The sequence below is a fragment of the Chrysemys picta genome, chromosome 10 (assembly GCF_011386835.1).
Source record: "Chrysemys picta bellii isolate R12L10 chromosome 10, ASM1138683v2, whole genome shotgun sequence".
Taxonomy (NCBI): domain Eukaryota; kingdom Metazoa; phylum Chordata; order Testudines; family Emydidae; genus Chrysemys; species Chrysemys picta.
In genome coordinates this window covers 3562617-3584598 of record NC_088800.1, presented here as the reverse complement: position 1 = coordinate 3584598, position 21982 = coordinate 3562617, and the positions used below count along the sequence as shown (strand labels likewise).

General features: G+C 48.4%; 1 protein-coding gene across 1 annotated transcript in view; it reads left to right on the top strand.

Annotated features, from left to right (window-relative positions):
* GLCE (glucuronic acid epimerase) overlaps positions 1-21982 on the top strand; it is a 145035-nt gene that overhangs the window by 24693 nt on the left and 98360 nt on the right. The window lies entirely within an intron of this gene.

The window sequence follows — 21982 nt, the reverse complement described above, 5'->3', positions numbered from 1 at the left end:
CTGAATTCAATGAGCTGGGAGTAAATACTGTCTCTAGTTCTTCGGTGTGCTGTTCCAAGAGAGCGGGATAAGATTTCTCTGAAGCTCTATAGTGTCTTTCATCTGAGAATCTCAAAGCACTCTGCAAATATTAATTAAGCAGCATCAAATTCCTGCGATGCAGCTAAGTATTATGATATGCATTTCACAGATGGGTAAATTGAGGCACTGAGAGAGTTAAACCCAACATATTCCAAACCGGGCGCTCAAAGCTAAGCCCTTAAAGTCATAAACAGGCACCTTAATAAATGTGGCCTGACTTTCAGAGGCACTCAAAAATCAGGTTGTGTTTATTTTTGGTGCCTATATATATACTGCTTTGGACACCCAGGTTTGAAAATGTTGGTCTAAACGACTTGTCCAAGGTCACAGAGCAAGATGGCGGCATGGCCAGGAACAGAACCCAGGAGTCCTGACTCCCAGCCCTGGCACCAACACACTAGATGCCATATGTAAAACAAAACACGATCACACGTTAGAGACATGGAACTATTGGAAGTTTTCATTAGTGTGAAAGTGTATTCCCTGGATCCTCAGCTAGTGTGAATCTACTCTGGCACTTCTGTGGAGCGACACCTATTTACCCTAGCCGAAGATCTTGCCTTGTCTAACATACACACCTAGGTGAGAGCTCTAGGCCAGCTTCTAGAACTGCTGTGTTCACCTCCAGACAAAACAGGAAAAGAAAGCCCGGCGTTGGATTATGCAAAAGTTCCTGGGTTGTGTCCATCATCTGAAGGTAGTAGTGAGAGATTAACATTTCTATGCGCTGTCGGGATGGCTAGAGAGCTCGGGGTAGTGCCTCGCAGCACGACCTGGTTACATTCACATAGTTTTATGCTGGCATATTGGGAAAATGCCGTGTTCAGGATGCTGTCATTCCCCTAGAAATATAATAAACACCTAGAGATCTGGCAGCAGCATTAGCCCTGTCTAATTCATTCTCATTAGAGAATTGGGGAATTGCTCAGGGCAAGGGGATGGGCACGTGAATAGGAAGATTGTCGTGGCCTGTTTCGGTATTCATTGCAGGAATATAATATTAAGAGCCGTATTATTTCTTTATTGTCTGGCGCTGATGGCAGGAGTTCCTGTCAATACAATCAGATGGAAGGCAGGAGTTCTTTATGGCAACATAATCAATTAGTGACTTTCCACCATGAAAGATCAGCCCAGCCGTGCAGCCATAGTCAATTTTGTGCCTGCCAAACTGCTGCTTTGTAGCTTATCAGTGTGATGTTTGACAGGTGGGGGAGTATCTGTTGCGTGAACCTCTCCCTGCAATAGCTTTGGAGCAAGGCGTTAGGGGGAGGAAAACATGCCTGTTTGCAGTACACATGTACTATTTTTCTCCAAGGAGCCATTATGTCTGGCATGGTGTATTGGAGTCCAGGCTGGCAAATGTAGAGCCTCGCCTGCTCACGTCAGGGCCCCGAAGCAAGAACAAGTCTCTAGGTTATTCACAAACTTGGGAACAACCCACCACTCCTCATTTAGCGGCTGTTGTCGCTGCATCTCACCTTTGGCTGGGAGAAGAGGGAACTGGTCCCCTCTGAGACTTGACACAAAATGCTTCTTCGTGGCTCAGTTGTCAGGAAGCAAAGCTGCGGCCCAGATGGCATGTCCCGCTTCTGCCATTGCATTGCCTGGAAAGCTGATTCTGCTCTCAGCCTTGACTTGCACGGCCGGCTTTCCACATTGGCAGCGCAGGGGCCTGAGGGCCTGCCACTCAACCAACTTGCCTCTGCTCTTTATCAGGGCGTTTACTCCTCTTGTGGCATTTCCTGCCATTCTCTCCTTTTGCTGCTGGTACACCTTTCATTTTAATTCATTGCAACTTCGCAAAGAGCGGAGTCACAGCTGTGTGTGCCAAAGCATTGAATGCTGGGAAGACGTCTAAGACTGGCTAATAGCAACACCTCGTTCTGGCCCAGGACCCTGAGCCTCTCGGACTGAAACGAGGTGACCCAGATTCCTTTGTGAAATTCACCCCCATCTTTTTTTTTTTGTTTGGTCTATACAGCTTTTGCCATCATTGCCAGTAACAGAAATGGCAGGGGGTTTGGAATATATATTTCACAGGGACCCACTAAAGGGGCGTAGTGACCTCAGGCTGTTTGCTGGTTTCACACCCCAGAATAGCTCCAGAGATAGATTTGGGCCAGACTCCTTGTGACTTGCATCTCCAGGTGCCCAAGGAGGAATCCTGGCAAGAGAAACCAGGTGAGGTTGCCTCCCATCAGGGTTGTGATTAGGGCTCTTTATAACCCCATATGGTGGAGGCAGCCAGGGGAATGTGGCCAATCAGCTCACTACCACTTTTTAGGCTGCTGGTCGAGGGGCCTTTCAACCTCCACTCCTAGACCCGATGGAGGTCTGCAACGGGGTCTACGTCGAACGAGGCGTCTCAGAGTTGGGATTAATCTAGATCGTAGTTCATTAACTTGTGCTCCTTCTGCGGGTGGAAAACCTGTTCCTGCAGCAGCCGAGTAAAGTCGATTCTTTGGGTCATTTACGAAGCATGTCTCTTGAGGCCGCCACCCCTCCTTTCTCTGTCGCAGGGTAGAGGATTGAAAATGTTCCCCCTCAGGCCGGATCCTGGTAACATCTGCCCGCACTCAGGCAAATCCCACTGGCTCCAATGATGGTTTTATTGGAAAAATCCACACCCTTGAGTGACAGTTATACAGACCTCACCCCTGGTGGAGATGGCACTATGGTGAGGCCACTGCCTCTCGCGGGGGTGGATTCACTGTGCCAACGGCGGCTCTCCCGTCCCTCGGAGCATCCTCACTGACATCCTGCAGTGGCACAGCGGCGGCGTTTGAAGAGCAGAACTGCTCCAAGGGGGGGTACTCCCAAAACACAACAGGCAGTTAATCACCCATTGAAAGTCAGTGGGAATTGGGAGCCAACCTCCCTTTATGCCTTTAAAAATCTATCCCAAGAACTTCAGGGTTTGGTCCTTGAATATTCAGAAGCAAGCGACTCTTCCCCCTCCCAGCTCCCTCCCCTGCCTCCCCCCCGGACCTCCAGATAACAGCCGGGGCAGATGTTAAACTACTAAGTCACTCTGAGCCAGATGTTGGCACCCAGCTCTCCCTTTGCAGAAACTTGCAATACACAATAATAATATGTCCCCCCATTTCAGCTGTATCCAGTGTTACCAGTCTGAGTGTTCAACTTCATCCCTTGTGCTGCAGAAGCCAAATAAGTCCTGCTACCTGCATTTGTGCAAATGCAGGCCTCGTTGCTGTGCTGAACAGAGGCTCGGGGTGAATTTGATCTTGGCACTCATTTGTGTTCTCTCGCAGAATTATAGCTGGGACTCCAGTGTGCCAGTCCGGCTGACCGTGATTCATGCCTGGATGCCGTAAGCGGGTTGTAATAGCTTTATCAATCTTTCGGTGGCTGATTGTCTAGAGTCATCATCCAGCAAAGCTGGACTCCCTGTTTCTAATTCTTGGTTTTAGCTACAGGATACTGATTTTCATAGCACTGGCTGGGCTCAAATACCAGTGTAACAGCTGATCGCCCTTTGGTTTGCACTCCCAGGTTTGGGCCGGGGCGGGAATGAGGCCTGGCTGCTGGAGCAGGAGTGGTCTGATGTCGCCCAGGTGCTGGGAACGCTGGCTGTGGAAGGAGCCCTCTCGCCCTCCAGCAATGTGACCATTTTAACCAGATCCTTCCCCAAGCTCTGCATTGATGAGCGATTACTTTGCCAGCTAAGCCAGAGCGTTCAGTGCAGCCAAAAGTCACTGTGGCCTGTTCAGAGAGCAAACTTCTTCCTCCGTCCCTGCATCTCAGTGCTGGGGCCCAATCCTGCTTCCACTGAAATAAACAGGAGCTTGACTACTGACATGAGTGGGGGCAGGACTGGGTCCCCAGGTGGCCTTGCAAACTGCAGGCCAAACCCTTGTTACTCGGACAATCTGTTATTCTGGCAAACTTCCACTGGGTGCAGGGAGAGGTCATTTGAGTGAGGAGTCCAGGCCTTGGTCCTGTATTTCTTGGGTTTGGTGGTACAGATTAGTGGCTGAGGCATTGTTCTCTAAACATCTACTCTAGCCGGGGGATCGACATGCCATCGCCGACCCTGCTCTGGCTAGAATGTGGCCTTTGCATTACCAATAACACATCTAATATTAAACATCGGTGCTATGGAACGAGATGAGCGGGCATGAAGAAGGGAGAGGGCAGGTGCCGTGACCCTGGATGTGACCATGCTAAAGAATTAAGGCAGGAAGGAGGAGACGCCTTCCGGCCCCGATGGCAGCTGTGATCTGGTGGAGGGACTCGGCTGTGACGATGGGTTGCCATTCCAGAATCTAGCTTTGCTGCCTCCCCGGCGGTGACCGCCATAAGTGAGGATCCAACCCTGAGAGGGGTGAGTCCTGCCCCACTCCTCTGAGTGGCTGGAGCCTGGGGCTCACCGGAGCTGGGTTGGCTTCGCTGTGTGGAGTGGCGGGGGCAGGATTTGGGGAGCCCAGGCAGGCAGCTTCTGGCCATCCCCGGTGAGCCCTGGAGATCAGCAGCCTGGCCCGGCTCCTGCACGGCTGGATTTGCTGACGCGCCTGGTGGATCTGCCCCTCAGCAGAGCCAGGCTGGCATCCGCGCAGGGAGCAGTGAATTTCATCCAGGGAGGGGCTGCTCCAGCTCTAGGGTTCGCTGCTGATCCATCCCACTAGCATTCTGGTGGGGGCAGGATTTCTACCCCGGGTGCCCCAGCTGACACCACGACGCACCCACCTCCCTGGCCCCATGTATTACGGCTGGCTACGTCAGCATGATGAGGGGACAGGATTCGGCCCGGGGCGGGTACTTTACCCCCATGGCGTCGAGCTCAACGCTTTCTCTGATTTCCTAGAATTGACTTGTCCTATGATGTTAGAACTGGGAAGACTGTGTCTGCTTCACTGCCTGCGTCAGGTCAGTCTGCTCCCCAGAGGGGGTCTCCAGTGGCTCCCGCCCCTGCAGCCATATATGGCAGTGGGGCGACTGGGGCGTGACAAGGGAGACCTCTCTCATTGGGATGGACAGTGAGAGCCCCGAGGGACCCCTGCCTGCCTCTGAGCTGCACGCCCAGCACTGAGAGCCACTGGCCCAAAGACACAGCCTCAGTCCCCACAGGCCACTGGGGCGTCCCGCTAAAACCATCCCACCCAGACGCACCTGTTTCTTAGGGGCCCTGGATTAGCCCGGGCTGCCTCCACTTACCCCTGTAGGCTGCTCCAGGGGGTCTCCTAGGGCCCCAGGGCTGTGCTAGCCTTTGCGGGACTTCGGAGAGTGAGGCAGAAGGGTCAGGAATCTCAGCGAGCCAGTGTGGGAGGGAGGGAGTTAGTTCACAGGGCTTCCTTGCTCCGGTCTAATGCTCTGCAGGACCTGGCTGCAAATGGCAGAGGAACTGCTCTGTGCCCCCTGTCACAGCCAGCAGCCTGTCCCCAGAATCAGCCAGGCCAGCACAGCTCTTCCCGCTGCGGGATTGAGTGGCAGCCGCACGCCTCAGGGTCAACCCCTTCAGCACTGGCCGCAAAATCCTCTCTAGTGATCCCAGGCCAAAGCCAGCCTTCAGTTTACACCCTGGCCTAATCCCTTGGTGACTTCCACCCCCTGCAGCCCTATTCAAGGCAGCACAGATTATGCTCCCAGGGAAGAAGTCTGGTTTCTACAGAGTCTGTCTATTCAACTCTTGCTGGGTGTGCGTAACTCCCATTAACATTGACAGGACTCACACATGCACTGAGGGGTGGAAAGACCCCCCCTTCCTCGGCCAAGCCCTCGACTCTGTCTCCCAACTGTCGTATTTGCAGCCCAAGTTGGCAGAAACGTATGCCCACTTGCCACCTGTCTCATTCCAACCCTGCTCCTCGGCTGTCCCCTTGCTCCAGCTCCCCCTCCCCAGGCTCATGAGCTATTTAGATAGTTTGCCTTTTTTTTTTTTTAATTTTTACAGCTCAGCAAAGCTCAGTTATCCACCCTGCCCCTGCCCGCTCAGAGTAAACGCGACCATGTGACAGTTCTGCCTGGCAGTGCCTTCTTGCATGCTAGATACTGTGCTTCACGCTCTTCCTCGCAGCCTGCCCAATGCATGTGGCACTGGGAGCCCACATACAGCGCTTGAGCAGTTTACCATGCTAGCCCTAATGTGCAAAAGCCGATGTGCCACTGTAACCCCCTGGCCAGCGTGTGCTGTGTCCGATTCATAGAGGCAAGTGACATCATCATAGGACCTAATCACATCAGCCACGACATCAGGGGCTCGTTCACCTGCACATCCACCAATGTGATATATGCCATCATGTGCCAGCAATGCCCCTCTGCCATGGACATTGGCCAAACCGGACAATCCCTACGCAAAAGAATAAATAGACACAAATCTGACATCAGGAATCATAACATTAAAAAACCAGTAGGAGAACATTTCAACCTCTCTGGTCACTCAGTAACAGACTTAATGGTGGCAATTTTGCAACAGAAAAGCTTCAAAACCAGACTCCAACGAGAAACTGCTGAATTTGAATTAATATACAAACTAGATACCATCAATTTAGGCTTGAATAGAGACTGGGAATGGCTGAGCCATTACAAACATTGAATCTATTTCCCCATGTTAAGTATCCTCACACCTTCTTGTCAACTGTCTGGAATGGGCCATCTTGATTATCACTACAAAAGTTTTTCCCCTCCTGCTGATAATTGCTCATCTTAATTAATTAGCCTCTTAGAGTTGGTAGGACAACTCCCATCTTTTCCTGTTCTCTGTATGTATATATATCTCCTCACTATATGTTCCATTCTATGCATCTGATGAAGTGGGCCGTAGCTCACGAAAGCTTATGCTCAAATAAATGTGTTCGTCTCTAAGGTGCCACAAGTACTCCTGTTCTTTGTATAGAGGCCATGAGTCTGTGACAGCCCCAACTACAGAGCCTGGAGACTCTGTGGAGCTGTGGAGACTCATCCTTTCAACTCTGGAGGTCTCCAGTTTGATCTCTGGCGTGTTGTACAACACTGTAGATTAGGTGAGTCGGGATGGTTCCCGCCGCATGAATGTGCAGCCCTCTCCAGCGTGTCTGGCTGTGCAGGTAGTGTAGAGAAGCTGAGTCCTGTAACGGGGGTATGCCTGGGAGCTGAAAGGATGGTCTCTGTTAGATCGAACACCCAATCCTTTGCACTAGGAAGACTAACTTGAATGGTAAATTAAAACCCATCCTAAAATATAGCGAAAACCTCCCCCGCAACACACCCGCTGTATGGTCTTCACTACTCAGCTTAGTGAATTTCACCACTTATGCTAACCAGATGCATCATAATATCTGCTTCTACCCCTGCAGCCCTGCACTCTGCTCCACAGGCTTCTCAGGAAGGGACTTTCCCCCCAAATGAACGGTTACCTTATGGCTCTGCTGCAGCAAGCGCTCCTGGAGCTATTGAGATGTAGGCTGGTGCAACACCCTGGGAATGCATGAGGCATCTGGCGTCTGTAGCATCCTTCTGCACAGATCCAGCATGCATTGTGTTCCGCTGGCCCCTGCTCTGCTGGCCTTTGTGGAACCAAGTTCTTCTTTTCCCATATGGAGAGGCAAGTGCAAAGACTGCCCCAAGCCCAGGATGGGGACTAGCCCCTAAGTGCAAAGACCGGGCCTGTGCCCAGGATGGGGACTAGGCACCTTGCATCCCCTCCCATTTTTGGGTACCTACCGAGGGGTGGACACAGTCTAGCTTTACAGGCCTGAATTCTGCAATCCTTGCTTGGGGAAGCGTCTTCTGATTTCAGTGGGAATTTCACCTTAGGAAGAACAATCAGACTGAGCCCTCTGTTGAATCTGGTTCAAACACACAAGGGGAGAACATCCTGGGGGATCATTTTTAAACTGTAAAATATACATTTAAAAAAAAATCTGTGAGTAAATTAATATAAATATAGCCAATTGCCATCATTAATTAGTTAATGATAATTAACATAGCATCATCATCCTTCCCTCTGAGTCCTGGTGCAGAAAAATTAGGAACTTCTACTGAACATCTACTTTCAACGTCCTCCTGAAGTAATGGAAACCGAGGACGGCTGGATTAGCTGATGAACAGAAAAATCTCTAGTGCCACATTGACTCAGTCTTTCCCTGGCTGGCAGCCAGGAATAACCACAGAGTGCTAAATAATAATAAATCTGAATTATTTATATAGGCTACAAATTGCTCATTACAATCTAGTACTGGTATTTCTCTTACTGTGGGGCTTAAAAGGCCTGTGACATCATCTGTCGCCCTCCGTGCTTTTCCTCGCTGCTAGTTCCAGCAACTACTATCAGCAGAAAAAGGTAGAGCAGAGAATCCATTGTGGGGGCAGGGAGGAAGGAGGGGGTTGTGTGTCCTTAAGTGCTACAGTCATTGCAAAACGGAGGATTTGTGCTTTTTTATGGTCTGATGCAAAAATAACTTGCTTGTGGCTTCGGCATGCAGCGCCAGAGAGATATGCGCAAACCAAAGGAAGGCCTCAGTCACATGGCTGCCGCTCTAGACAGAAGCGCTTTCTCTCCCACAGGTGAAATCCTCCCCGGTCAGAAGCCAGCACAAGGGGAATTTAACCCACAGGTTCTTACGCGGGGCTTGGAGCTCCATTCTGCACCAGTGTGCCTCTGCTGACTTCACTGGAGACATGCCAGCACCAGACTGGCGTAATGGGATGGAGAAGTAGATACCTGCACCTGAAAAATGGCTAGCAGTTTGTAACATATACACACGCTGGTCAATCTAGTGCTCCCCCGCCGGCAGCAAACCCTTAATCTCCTATGGTAGACCTGCCGCTGCACCTGTATGATCACTACTCCATCACTGCAGCTTCACATGCTAACGTGTTTAATGAAAGGCTCGATGGAGGAGAACAGCAACAGAAAACTTCGCACATGCCAGCCTACACCTCGGCATTAAATAACCCTCACATGAAACCAGTGGGCTGGGCCAGTTCCTCAGCTGGTGTGAATCTGTGATTCACATGGAGCGATGCAGATGTACATTGGCTCAGGATCTGACCTATTGCTGGAAAACTCCCTGAGTACTGGGAGAAACAACACTGGTTGTCTTTGAACAAGACCATCTATATTTCTGCTACTCTTTCAACATAGCTGTTTTCTAGGTACCATATTAACAAAACCATCCCCAAGCCCGACCTTCTGATAGTGGAACTTTTAGACCCTAATTTAGAAGAGATTCTGTGATTAATACCAAAATTGCTTGGCTATATGATTCCCATTGGCTAGAAGAACAATAAAATAACCCATTAATAATGTACACCGGAGCCATTGAGATAAATAGTAGCCTAGTCACAGTAATAAATTCAAAATGAAATAAAATCCTTATTTTCAAGCAATGGTGTAGTAAAAATGCTTTGAAAGACAGTGATTTACTGATGTTACCTGCCAGATTGCAGTGTTTATTTAATGATCTGGGGCCTATCCTATGGAAAACGAGCACGAGGTATGTAAATAGAAGACATTACCATAGCCAAGTCATCAATATCTATATTTCCCCCTGTAATCTTGTTTTTCAATTTTTAAACTAAAATACTAGGTTGTTAGTCAAGTGAGAGAAACAGTGCATTAAATATAACTTGATCAGAATTCCTATCTTACTTTGCCCTAGTTGCTTGAGGCACAACATAAAGGTTAATAACAGATACAGGACCCAGCGCATTTAACCACAGTACTGCTACACATCACAAAGTGACAATTAGAAACTTCTGCGGAATACCAATGGCCAGTGATCAAACAGACTTCAGCAAAACCAGTAGATATCACATTATCCCTGTTCTTCATTCATCATTTATTTGACAGGGTACAAAGCTTATATTGAGCGCTTGGGTCGCTCTTTCTGTTTTACCACACAAATGATCTACCATATAAGATGAGAGCAAGGTGGGGTGGGAGGGAGAATGAAATTGGCTTTACTTCAGTGAGCTTTGTCAACAACTTTGCAACCCCCCCTCACTCTAGCAGAGAGGCGGCTACTACTGAGTTCTTCTAGGCTCAGCCAGCACTAACCAGGCACACCTGTAAAGCTTTCTCTGTCTGGAGGGGTGGGGAGGGGGAGCTTAAAAAGTGAGAGCCTGCCACAGGAAGGGGTGGTGAATATACCCTGTTTCCCCGAAAATAAGACATCCTCCAAAAATAAGGCCTACTTACAGTTTTGCCTCTCGTTGTAATATAAGGCATCCCCCCGATAATAAGACCTCCCCGATAATAAGGCATCCACCGATAATAAGGCATTTTTCATTTCTGAAAAATAAGACATCCCCTGAAAATAAGACCTAGCGCATCTTTGGGAGCAAAAATTAATATAAGACACTGTCTTATTTTCGGGGAAACAGGGTAAAGAAGACAGCTGAGCACAGAAATAGATCAGCCATGAAGGTGCCTGTCTCAGGCCTCACTGTCCCTGAGACTGCATGGACCAGGTATAAAGCACGGTGATCTAAGAGGAGGGGCTGGAGGCAAACCCGAATTACAGATATCAGCTGATAAGCCAAGCCCCAAAGGGGTGACCCTAAGAGCCAGACCACCTTTGCTTGCCTTTTCCTCTGATTCCCCTCTCTCAAAGGAAAGAGAGAGAAAAGGACCTTTTGATGGTTGGTTGGTTTGCTTGGAGAAATCCTGAAGTGCTACAAACAGGGGCAGGGCATTGTAAATAACTTGAATCATGGTATGGTGGGGGCTTGGGATGCCCCCCCCCCCACATGAAATGTGTTTATAAGGAACTGGTATTATGGACTGAGGGTTTTTTTAAATTAGGGTTACCATACGTCCGGATTTTCCCGGACATGTCCGGATTTTTGGGCCTCAAATCCCCGTCCGGGAGGAAATCCCAAAAAGCTGGACAGGTCCGGGAAAATAGGGAGGGAGGGGCCAGCGGTGCTCGGCCGGGGCCAGGGCCGGTGGTGCGGATGCGGGGCCGGGGCCTGGGGCCAGCGGTGCTCAGCCAGGGGCCGGGGCCAGGCTGGGGCCGGCGGTGCAGGGCCTGGGGTGCTTGGCTGGGGGCTGGGCTGGGGCCGGCAGTGCGGGGCCGGGGGTACTCGGCCAGGGCTGGGGGTGTGGGGCCAGGGGCTGGGGGTGCTTGGCCGGGGGCCGGCGCCCCAGGGCCCGAGCCGAGCCGGGCGGGAGACGCTGGGGCCAGAGCCTCTTGGCCTGGGCCAGCCGGCCGGCAAAGGGAGCCGCTTGGCCAGGAGGCTGGACTGGGCCGCGCCCAGCCCCAGCCCCAGCCCCAGCTTACCTGCTGCCTCCCTGTTTCAGGCTTCCTGCGAACATTTGATTCGCGGGAAGCAGGGGAGGGGGAGGAGTGTTCAGGGGAGGGGGCAGAGTTGGGGCGGGGACTTTGGGGAAGGGGCGGAGTTGGGGCAGGGCCGGGGTCCCTTGGAGTGGTCCTCCTTCTTTTAAATTAAAATACGGTAACCCAATTTAAATTGGTATCTGTAACCTCACTGAACTACATAAGATGACTGTCTTCTGTGAACAGCATGGACTGAGAGTGACTTTCACTTTTCTCTCTCTGCTAACAGAAATCATAATGCTGCACTTGGCTTCCAGTGGGCCCCGCTTTCTTAGCAGAATGTACTGGACTCTAGATGCTGCTGACCATGCTATGTGTGTGTCCACAGTTACACGCTGTGGCCTGCACCAAAAGCAACGGGAGTGGGAAACAGATGGAAACTCACCATGAAATGTATGTGGCAGATAAGTTAATTAAAGAGTAATAACTCTTTAAGCCTCATTTTGAGCACTAGCTACTTCCGAAACAAATGAATGGCAAGCCATTAGGCACTCAACATTTATTTAATTAGGATGACTATAAAGAGTTATTATTCTTAGGAATTTGATGTTTCCAGCTAACTGTGCTCTTAATTATTCCTTGTATTGTGATGCACCTCTCCTTCTGTCTACATACAGCGTATGATGCACCACAAGCAGCAGCTTCCATCGTATTATCATTCACACCGAGCAGGCCACCCCCATATCTGCAGCAGGATGTAAATCTCGCTGCCTGTAAAAACTCCTTTATGAGTGTACACGTAACCATCGATTGTCAAAGGCTTGAAACTACCATTATAATTCAGTCTCCTACTTTTTGGACTACTTGAGCTTTGACTTTGTGGGCCGTAATGGTCACAAAACCCTTGACTGCACATATAAGTCAATGTCAACATGTAACCTCACTAAGTGCTCTGTAACCTTCCAGGTGTAATATGGGAACCTAACTTGCAAAGCAAAGTGTATTATTATTATTAATTATTATTTATTACGATAGGACATAGGATCCCTACTAATGGACCAGGGCCCATTGTGCTAGGAGCTGTACAAATACAGAACAAAAGGACTGTTCCTGCTCCCAAGAGCTTACAATCTAAGTATGAGACAAGAGACAACAGATGGCTACAGACATATAGAAAGGGGAGTACGAGGAAACAATGAGACAATATTGGTCGGCATGACAGGCAGTGATCACCTCATACCAGCAGCCTATCCATTGTCAAGCTTTTTGGCAGTATCATGGCAAAGGAGAGTTTTGTGCCTTCTTGGATTTTTTTCAGTGGTTTATCCTTTTGTGTTTAAGGAAGTTTACAAGATTGAGACCTGCAAATACTAAACTTCCAATAAGAGGAAGGACAGATACATGCTAAAGGCACTAGGCTAGAATTCAGGAGATTTGGGTTCCCTTCCCAAACTTCCTGTGTGACCTGGGCCAAGTCACTTGTGGGCTGGTTATTTACAGGTGAGACATGCTCACAACTCCAATGAAGTCAACGAGCCCTGTGGGTGCTTGGAAAATCAGGCCCTTTATCTCACTCTCTGCCTCACTTCCCCCTTTATAGAGTGGTGATAATAGTCTTTCCTTTGTCTGTCTTGTCTGTTTAGACCCTAATTCAGTAAAGCATCCCTATTCAGGACAGCACTTAAGTATGCGCCTAATTTTAAACATGTGCTTAAGTGTTATCCTGAATTGGGGCCTTTGATTGTAATCTCTCTGGACTGGGGACTGTCTCTTAGTATGTGTACATATATACACAATTCATAGTAACATGGGCCCTAATTTGGGTTGGACCTCTAGGTCAGCGGTGCTCAACCAGGCAAGGTTTCAGTGGGGGCGCCAAGCATGGCTGGCATTAGACCTGCAGGGACCCAGGGCAGAAAGCCAAAGCCCCACCACTTGGGGCTGAAGCTGAAACCTGAGCAACTTAGCTTTGCAAGGCCCCCTGTGGCGTGTGACACTGAGCAGTTGCCCGGCTTGCCGCCCCTAACGCTGGCCCTGGTTTTAGATGCGTGAAAACAATTGTGGCACAGGTGGGCTGTGGAGGTTTTATAGCATGTCGGGAGGTGCCTCAGAAAGAAACAGGTTGGGAACCCCCTGCTCTAGGTAATAGGTAACCTACCCAATTCATTTGCAAATTTAACACCATTAATCTGGGCTTGAATAGGGACTGGGAGTGGCTGGCTCATTACAGAAGCAGCTTTTCCTCTCCTGGAATTGACACCTCCTCATCTATTATTGGGAGTGGACTACATCCACCCTGATTGAATTGGCCCTGTCAACACTGGTTCTCCACTTGCGAAGTAACTCCCGGCTCTCCATGTGTCAGTATATAATGCCTGCATCTGTAACTTTCACTCTATGCATCTGAAGAAGTGAGGTTTTTACCCACAAAAGCTTATGCCTAAATAAATCTGTTAGTCTTTAAGGTGCCACCAGACTCCTTGTTGTTTTTGTAGATACAGACTAACACGGCTACCCCCTGATACTTGACTACCCAATATTTATAATTGACAGCTGTAATATTTGTTTTTCCCTATTTGAGATAAATATCGACAGTCACCTAATTCTTATGACTTATTTTTAACAGATACATTTTTCCCCCTTTCAGATGTATGGATTTTCTCAGCACTATAAATCAAACTAATAAGTGATATATGGGCTTAATTCTATTTCTATTGAAGTCAATAGAATTTTTTCCTTTGACGTCAATGAGAGCAGGATTGATTTCTATGCATGTTCCATTTGTTGCTGAGATTTTAAGAATGAATTTCCTTTTTTCCATTGCCAAAGACAGATAGCAGCGGTAGAGGTAGAGGAGTCATCTAATAACCACATATTAATACATGAATCATCACCTTAGAACCCAACTCAGTAAAAGACTGAAAGGAAAATAACTGCACTTGATATTTTGGCTGTCTGAAGTAAAGGATTTTACAAATAATGCACAGCAGAAAATCTGTAAAAACAAGATAATAATTGCAGTGTAAATTTTCACTTTGGCTTTAGGATCACACACATCCTTTAAATGCTGTTTAAATGCATTATAATACTTAGGGCTCTACTTGAAAACCCTCTGTGCTTTGCTGAAACCTGAGCACAGAAAATCTGTTAAAACTCGCACTTTTAAGCATACCTAATCACCTTCTGACACAGAATTCGCATTCAGTATTTTAAAGTGAAATAGCCACAGTGGAGGATAGTCTCCTAAAAGAAGCTAACAAAGCCAAATAAAAGATTTCCATTGTAAATGAAGACTCTTCCATTTATGGAAGGTAAAAAATCTGACTTTTCTCCTGTTCTGCTTATTCTTCATGGGATTTTTGATATTGCCAGAATAAAAAAGTATATTCCGAAAGGCACAATGGTGACTGAATACCAAAGCCCCAGTTCACATAGCAGGGTGTGAGAGTAGGGATTCATTTATGCTGTTCCTGCTGAGGAATCCAGGAGTTTTCCAGTGATGAAGTTGGTAACGAAGCACTGCAATGAACAGCAATCCTTGGTGTTGCCTACAGCCTTGGTGATATGCCTTTAAACTTGAGGGTGGCCCAAGCCACATAACCTGGATCCAGGTTTTTGAACCTGTCTCAACATCAGAGTTATTTGGATTTGGGGTGCTGTTTCCAAAGATAAGAGCATGGAAAGATCCAACAATGATGGTAGAAGACCTTCAAATGTTGTGTGGTCATTTAAACTAGGGTTTAACAGTAGAACCCCTATTTTATTAATCTAATTGAAGATTGAGAGGTTCATAAAATTGAACATCTCAAAACTAGAGTAGGTACAGTGCATAGATTACAGTTTGGTGTACTGTATTGCCTCCTTCTGGTCCTTCAAACCCCACTACAAAGTGATTTCCAAACCACTGAAGGCATTGGGATGTGAAGAGCTGTTGATTTGTTTTTCATCAACATCACTTTTGTTATGTGGGGTTTTTTTAGTTGGGAAAACTGGTTAGTATAACTGGTCATTTATAAGATTAAAATGTTTGTAAAATCAAGGCTCTACAATATCTATTTCCTTGAGGACTTCTGTAGCTAGCGCCAAGGATGACCTCAACGTTTGGTCTCAGTAGATGCTGAAGTGCTAACTGTCCACAAAAGAAACAACTGGATAAAGAACATTTAACATTGGTAGCTACTGCGAAAAGTGTATGCTAAAGATCTGGCCCAGGCAGACCCTCTGTTGGGAGGATACCATGGGGCACGAGGCATGGCTGGGCTGTGGATTGTTTGCTAAACAGGCATGGCTGGACTATAGCAGAAGAATGCCAACTTAAGAGGAGCTGAGGCAGCTCCTAGAAATGTATTTCTACTTTGTATTTGGGTGTAAATCTAGTGTTTTTTCTACTTAAGGAAAGGGTTGAAAGAGGTTGTGACATTGCCTTGGTTCTTGTAAACTTTTCAAACCTTTATGATAATCTATTTAATTGACCAATAGTTTGTCAAGCTAAATGTTGCATTTTGCACACTTCTATGCTTCATTCCCCTTCTGCATGTTGTATTGAACTGACACTGGGCTTTTGATTGTCTAACCAAATAGGCTGAAGTTCTTTAAAGCAAGGACATTTGCCTTCTATGTGCTGAACTTTTGAAACACTCTGCTTGGGAGTAATATTCCATTAGCCCCATTTGGCCTGTTCTGCTATCCTTACTGTAAGAAGTAATTGTGGCATTAAGCACTCCAATGTGCCAAAAGGTAAAAGAACTGGGCCTTTACATCTGAAGTTTTCTTTTTTATTGTTGTATTTTAGTGTGGGGAAACTGACAATTTATATTGAACTATATTCTCTCTACAGCACTTTGAGAAGTTCTAATACAAAAGGTGCTAAATATAAAAAACGTATTGTATATGACCTATTACTTCTGGCATAGGAATGTAAAAGCATCATTAGGGTTTTGAATTCATTTGCCATTGTGAATTTCTGAAAGTGACTTGCTGTGATGACTAAGGTTATAAGTACCTGTTGTGTTCTTTTTTTTAAAAAAAAAAAGGAAAGAAAAAGCAATAACCTTTCAGAATCCTCACATCTCTTTGCATTTTACTTTACAATTCTGTCTTCCCAATGTAACTTAAAAAAATGAATAATTGAGATGAGGGAGTGTTGTGTGTATGCAACGATGGAAGCAATCTTTGGGAGAAATTTTAAAAGTCATTCTGTTCACATTTTGAAAAGTCATCCGAATCACGATTTAATTTTAAGATCCTTCAGTTGCATGTGACCTTCGACATCATTTTAAGTAACATAACAATGAAGCACCATACGATACTTTCCCCTCTTCTACAATTTGTCCAATGGTGATTAAGATAATGCTTTAATTAAGGCCCTTACTGAGTGCTTTTTCACTTGGTTAATTTAAAATCAGTGAAAGGTCAATCTACCATTATCCTCCTGAGTTCATGAAGTGCTAGACACACAAAGGGATTTAGGTGCCTCAATCCAAAATTTAGATCCTCAAATCCCCCTCCTTAGCTGCTGCCTAACCCTGAGGGCACCTTCATTTCTGTTGCTGACGTCTCCTAGGTATTTTCACTTCTGCTGCTAGGTATGCACACAGCCACCTAAGGGTATGTTTGCAACACAGCTGAAAGGAGTAACTTCCAATTCTGGTAGACATACGGCACTAGCTTTGATTGTGCTAGGCTGTTAAGAATAGCAGTGCAGTTATTTCCTGAACACATGGACAGGATCGTACTCAGGGCCCCTAGCCCATCCTGCCAAGACCCTCAGTGTATATGGGTGGAAGTGGAAATGCTTCTGTCTTTAGTGCACTAGCGTGATCAGCGCAAGTGTGGGTATATCTACTTGAGCGGGGAATTGCATCGTCCACCTGCAAGGTAGACATACCCTATGTCCCAGGTGTCTAATCCCAACTGGAATCCTTACGCTAGCTGTTGCCCACCTGCCTTGCCTATGGGATTGGATCCAACAGGTGTGCTCAGATCACAGACAATGAGTAGAAAGCACTGCATCACCTTTGTAACCATTAGCCCAGGCATTAGAGCACTGGTCTAAAATGTGGGCAAGCTAGGTTCAAATCCCCACTCTATCAGTTGTGGAGTAGGAATTTGAACCCAGCTCTCTCTTCTCCCATGTAATTGGGTGGGGGTATTGTGGGATAAGTCTCCCTCTGTTGAAGCTGTTCCATTGTGTCTGAAATACTAGCGAGAGTACAAGAATGGCTTTCTAGGCAGTGCTAAGGGCACGCCTGGGAATTAGGGAGAGTCAAGTCCCTGTTCCAATTACTATTTAATTATTTATACAAAGTGGAACAGCTTCAACAGGAGACACTGAGAGAGCCCTGCCAGAATCCCCCTCACCCAGCAGTTAGGGCACTCACATAGGCTAGCTCCGCCTCAGGGGATGTCTACACTACAGCCCTAAGTCAATCTGTTAGGTCGATTACTGTGATGGCTGATGTCCACGCTGCCCTCCTTCTGTCCATGGTGCGCATCCGGGAGCGCTTCCACCCACTGAAGAGGGGCAAAGTGCGGGGCTGAGAGCCAGGGCAGGAGCAGGGGACAGCTGCCCGGGCTTCTTGGCTCCTTAAGTGGAGAATGGGGAGCCTCCGGGCAGCAGCCTGGCTGGAAGTGGAGAGCCAGGGGCAGTTGGGCTCTAGCTGCCCAACTTTCTTGTCCATTTCACAGCTCCACTATGGAGCAGTATGACAAGACAGCCACTAGCCAATGCAAGTAACGCAATGTCTATAGGGACACTCCATCACCCTAACTACCCCGACATAAGCCCTACCCCTCTTGTGGAGTTCTGAGGTCGATGTAGCAGGGCATTTACATCGGCGGGACAAGGCTTTAATGTAGGTACTGACATAATTAAGTCAATGTAAACTGCCTTACATCGACCTAACAGTAGTGTAGACCAGGCCTCGGCTTGCTGGCTTTTGCAGTTCCCCTTCTTAGGTGCCAAACTCTTCCCTTGGTGTAGGGAGCTTGGGCAGGTACGTTGGTGTTGTGGATTCCAGTAGGTGGTAGGGGGCCTAAAGTTAGGCATCGCAATGCTGAGTCTAAGTTCCCGTTGTGGATCTAGCCCTAAGTGACTCGGGCAACACTTGTAATTGAGCAATGGAAGTTTATACTAAAACCGAAAGAATCCTGGACCTGAAATATCTAAGTAAGGCTGGATTAAAGGTCGAGGGCATAATTTCCCCCTTAGCCCATCGGTGTCAATCCTGAGTTATCACTGGTGTAACAACAGCAGAAAAATGGTATGAGAAGAAAATCAAGCCCAGGATCTGGTTTTGGAACTGACTGGCAGAGAAGGCCCGACCAAATAATAAGCCAGTGAGAATGTAAAGGCCATGTGGTCAGATTCCCCCTCCCCAACTACTTTGCACTGGTCAGAAAGCTGTCCTAATTGGGCAGGTAGGTATTCCCCTTGCATAGGGAAATCCCCAGATAGCGTAAAGCTAGCTCTCCTCTACCTTCTCCCTAGCTAGCACGGAAGAACATACCAGGGCATGACTGGAGCCTGCTGAACTCTATCCTGGGCTGTGGACTGGCCCCTATTAGGACATTGTCCTTGACCAGAGCCCGTGATCTGACCTTAAGAATTTATCCATGGATTGGGACAAAGAAACCAATCCTGCAAATGCCTTTCTAGCTACGGATGAAGTGCTTGCTGCTACAAATAACCCTGTTACTTTATGTAGGACCTTTCTTAGTAGTGAGCACTGCTAGCCAGGTAGTAAAGGTTTGCAGAAGGGGAGCTGTAGAAGTGTGGTGGAATTGTGCATGTTTCAATGCAATAATTGTGTGAAAACCTAAAGTTGTGAGCCATGAAGCAGCCCAGAACTAAACTAAGATTTGTGCTGAGAAAATCTGCAAAGATTTTTTTTTGCAATTTTCACACAGCACTAGCCAAGAATATCTCTCTACTAATCAAATTGAGAGGAACATGAATTAAACATATTGAAAGTATCTCAGATTTTGTTTCAATTTATTTTTCTTCTCTCTTTTTTTTTAAGGCTATTAAGAGAGGGAAGAAAAATGTGGCTGTTAAATCCCACCATATGTAGTTATGAATCTCTTTATTTTTCCTGTAATTCCTCTTGACAAAATAATTAGCACATGTACAAAGTAAATGGAAGCATAGAGTGCTGATGTCTGAGTAGACTGTGGCTGTGAGCAGAAGCCCTGCTGCAGCTCTAATGAACTGAAAAGATACCTGCTCTCTGAAAGGGGTGTTAGGCTTTACTTCAAAATAGCAATACTTCTGAAGATTACACAGGGCCAGATCCTTACAGGGTGTGGACTGTGCGGCTAACTTCAATAGAGCTACACAGATTACACCAATTAAGGAGCTGGCCCACGGTGTTTTCAAAGCACTACATTGTAGGAGAATCATATAGTATCTTTAACTATTAGGATTTTAAATGTGCGGAGTGGATTGAGTAGGTTTTCCAAAAAACATCTGTATTCTTCCTAAAACCATGGGGCAGAAAAATCTGGAGCACCAAGAGCATGGCTATAAAAAGATTGCTTTAAAAGGATAAATTGGTTTAATTTTTGTACTTACAAAATTTGAGATTCAGTGTGAAATATTCATTCAGTAACTGTTAGATGAGACAAATTTAGCACAGTGCCTACTCACTCAGCTGAGGGTGGCTCTCTGTGAGTCCTGTTGGCAGGAGGATGTAGGCAAAATGCACAACTCAAGACATGAAAATAGGAAACTACATTAATTTGTTGTTGGCTGTAGTGGTTACCCAACAACGAGTAGCTACCGGGGTCCCAAATTGATTGGTGGAGAAATGTCGGGCTACATGTTTTGAACTCCCAGGCCTCGTGCCGCTGCTAAAAGAAGTGTTCAAGCCAGCCTGTGAGAGTGGAGTTACCATAGGAGTGTGTGGTCCCCAAGCAATCACTCGGTGTTTCCACAAGCACATCCACAATATTAGTCTTTATGCTGATTTAAAAAGAGAAGAGGCAATGGAGATCACACTCCACCTGTTTGTGTTAACGGGACAGAGGTTCAGATTTTCCCTTCCAAGATATCTGAATTTTAAAACAGACACATTCTGAATGTGCCTATATACTGTGGTTTAGAAAGGGGATCAGTGACTCCCTAAGGCTGCATTATGAAAGCAGGAGTAGATGCTCTTAGGATAGTTTTCATCCCTCATGTATTAGCCACCCTAAGGGCCCTTACCCTAACAATTGTCATGAAGCTGCACCAGGACGTGGTCATCACATCATGACTAGGTTCTATGGGGCAGTTAGATTGGTGTATGGGGAGGCTGCGACTGAGGGATTCTGTAACCACTTTGATGTCCTCACTGATGAGAAGAGAACAAAAGAGGCTGAGGCCCAGGCTTCATGCTGTTGGGGGGCTTGGCTGGGGACTCTGGAACATGGTTGGAGGTTCCCCACTTCTAGTGATGTGGGTGCAGAGCCTGGGTGGGTGCAGCAACCCGGGTCTTGGCAATAGGAGGTGGATACCAGTATCTGAGCCCTCCGCTAAGAGACTCGTGGGTAGAGCAGGTGTTCAAGGGTTGCTGGTGGGAAACAGAGAGCACAAAGGCCATGGAGGCCACCAGGTCTATGGCAGCTCAAAGGGGACGTCCTTAAAGCCAGGAGCCTAGCGCTCTCTCCCCTGAAGGTTATTTCCCCCCCCCCCCTCGCTCCCTGTGGCATCTCAAGGCTATGAATACACTACAGACTGGGCTGCTGTAAGGTCTCTCATGTAGCCGCTCTATGTATAAGTAAACCACCCCCATAGAGCGGCGGTAGCTATGTCAGTGGGAACGTGTCTCTCGCCCCTGTCCACACCAGCACTTTTGTCTGTGAAACGTATGTCGGTCAGGGGGGTGTTTTTTCACATCTCTGACCGACCGAAGTGCTAGTGTAGACAAAGCCCAGCGGAGCCCGTGGGTTCCAGTCCCGAGCCCGGCGGAGGGAGGCTGCGGAACGGAACGGGGAGGCTGCCGCAGCTACCAGCCCAGGGCCAGCGGGCACCGTAAGGGCGGCCAGACAGGGGAGAGGCTGCAAAGGTGCATCCAGCCCGGTGCCCGGTCGGCGGGCAGTGCCCGGTGCCGCCGAGGCAGTGACCAGAGCAGGGGATCACCACGCGGCGGATGAACCGCTCCGCCCGGCGGGTGGCGGGTGACAGGGCCGAGCCTGGGGGCGGTGCGCGAGGGCAGCGGAGCCCGGGGCGGCGGAGACTGGGGGAGGCTCCGGACTGGCCCCGGGCTCCCGGGAGGAGGCGGCCAGGCCGCCCTGGGGACAGCCGGGCTGGGGGCTGCAGGACCGCTCCGCCCTGCAGGGGGCGCCCGGGGCGCAGCGCGGCGGCGCTTCCCGCAAGGCCCGAGCCCGGCCCGGCCCCGGCAGGCGAGAGGCGCGTGTCCCCCGAGCCGAGCGCAGCCCCTTCCCCTCCGGGCCCGGCGGCGCGCTGCGATTGGACGCGGGGTCCCCGCCTGGCCCGCCCCCATCGCGGGCGGAGCGCTGTGATTGGGCGATGTGTCCCCGCCCCCCGCCGGGTTCTCGCGGGAAGTGAGGGCGGAGTCGTCCCCCCCAGTCTCCGTGGTTTCGCCGCGCCCGCCCGCCCCGCCCAGGTAGGCGCTTCCGAGGGGGAGGGGGGGCCCCGGGTAACCTGGGGCGCCCGTTGCCGGGCTCAGCGGCAGCTCTCC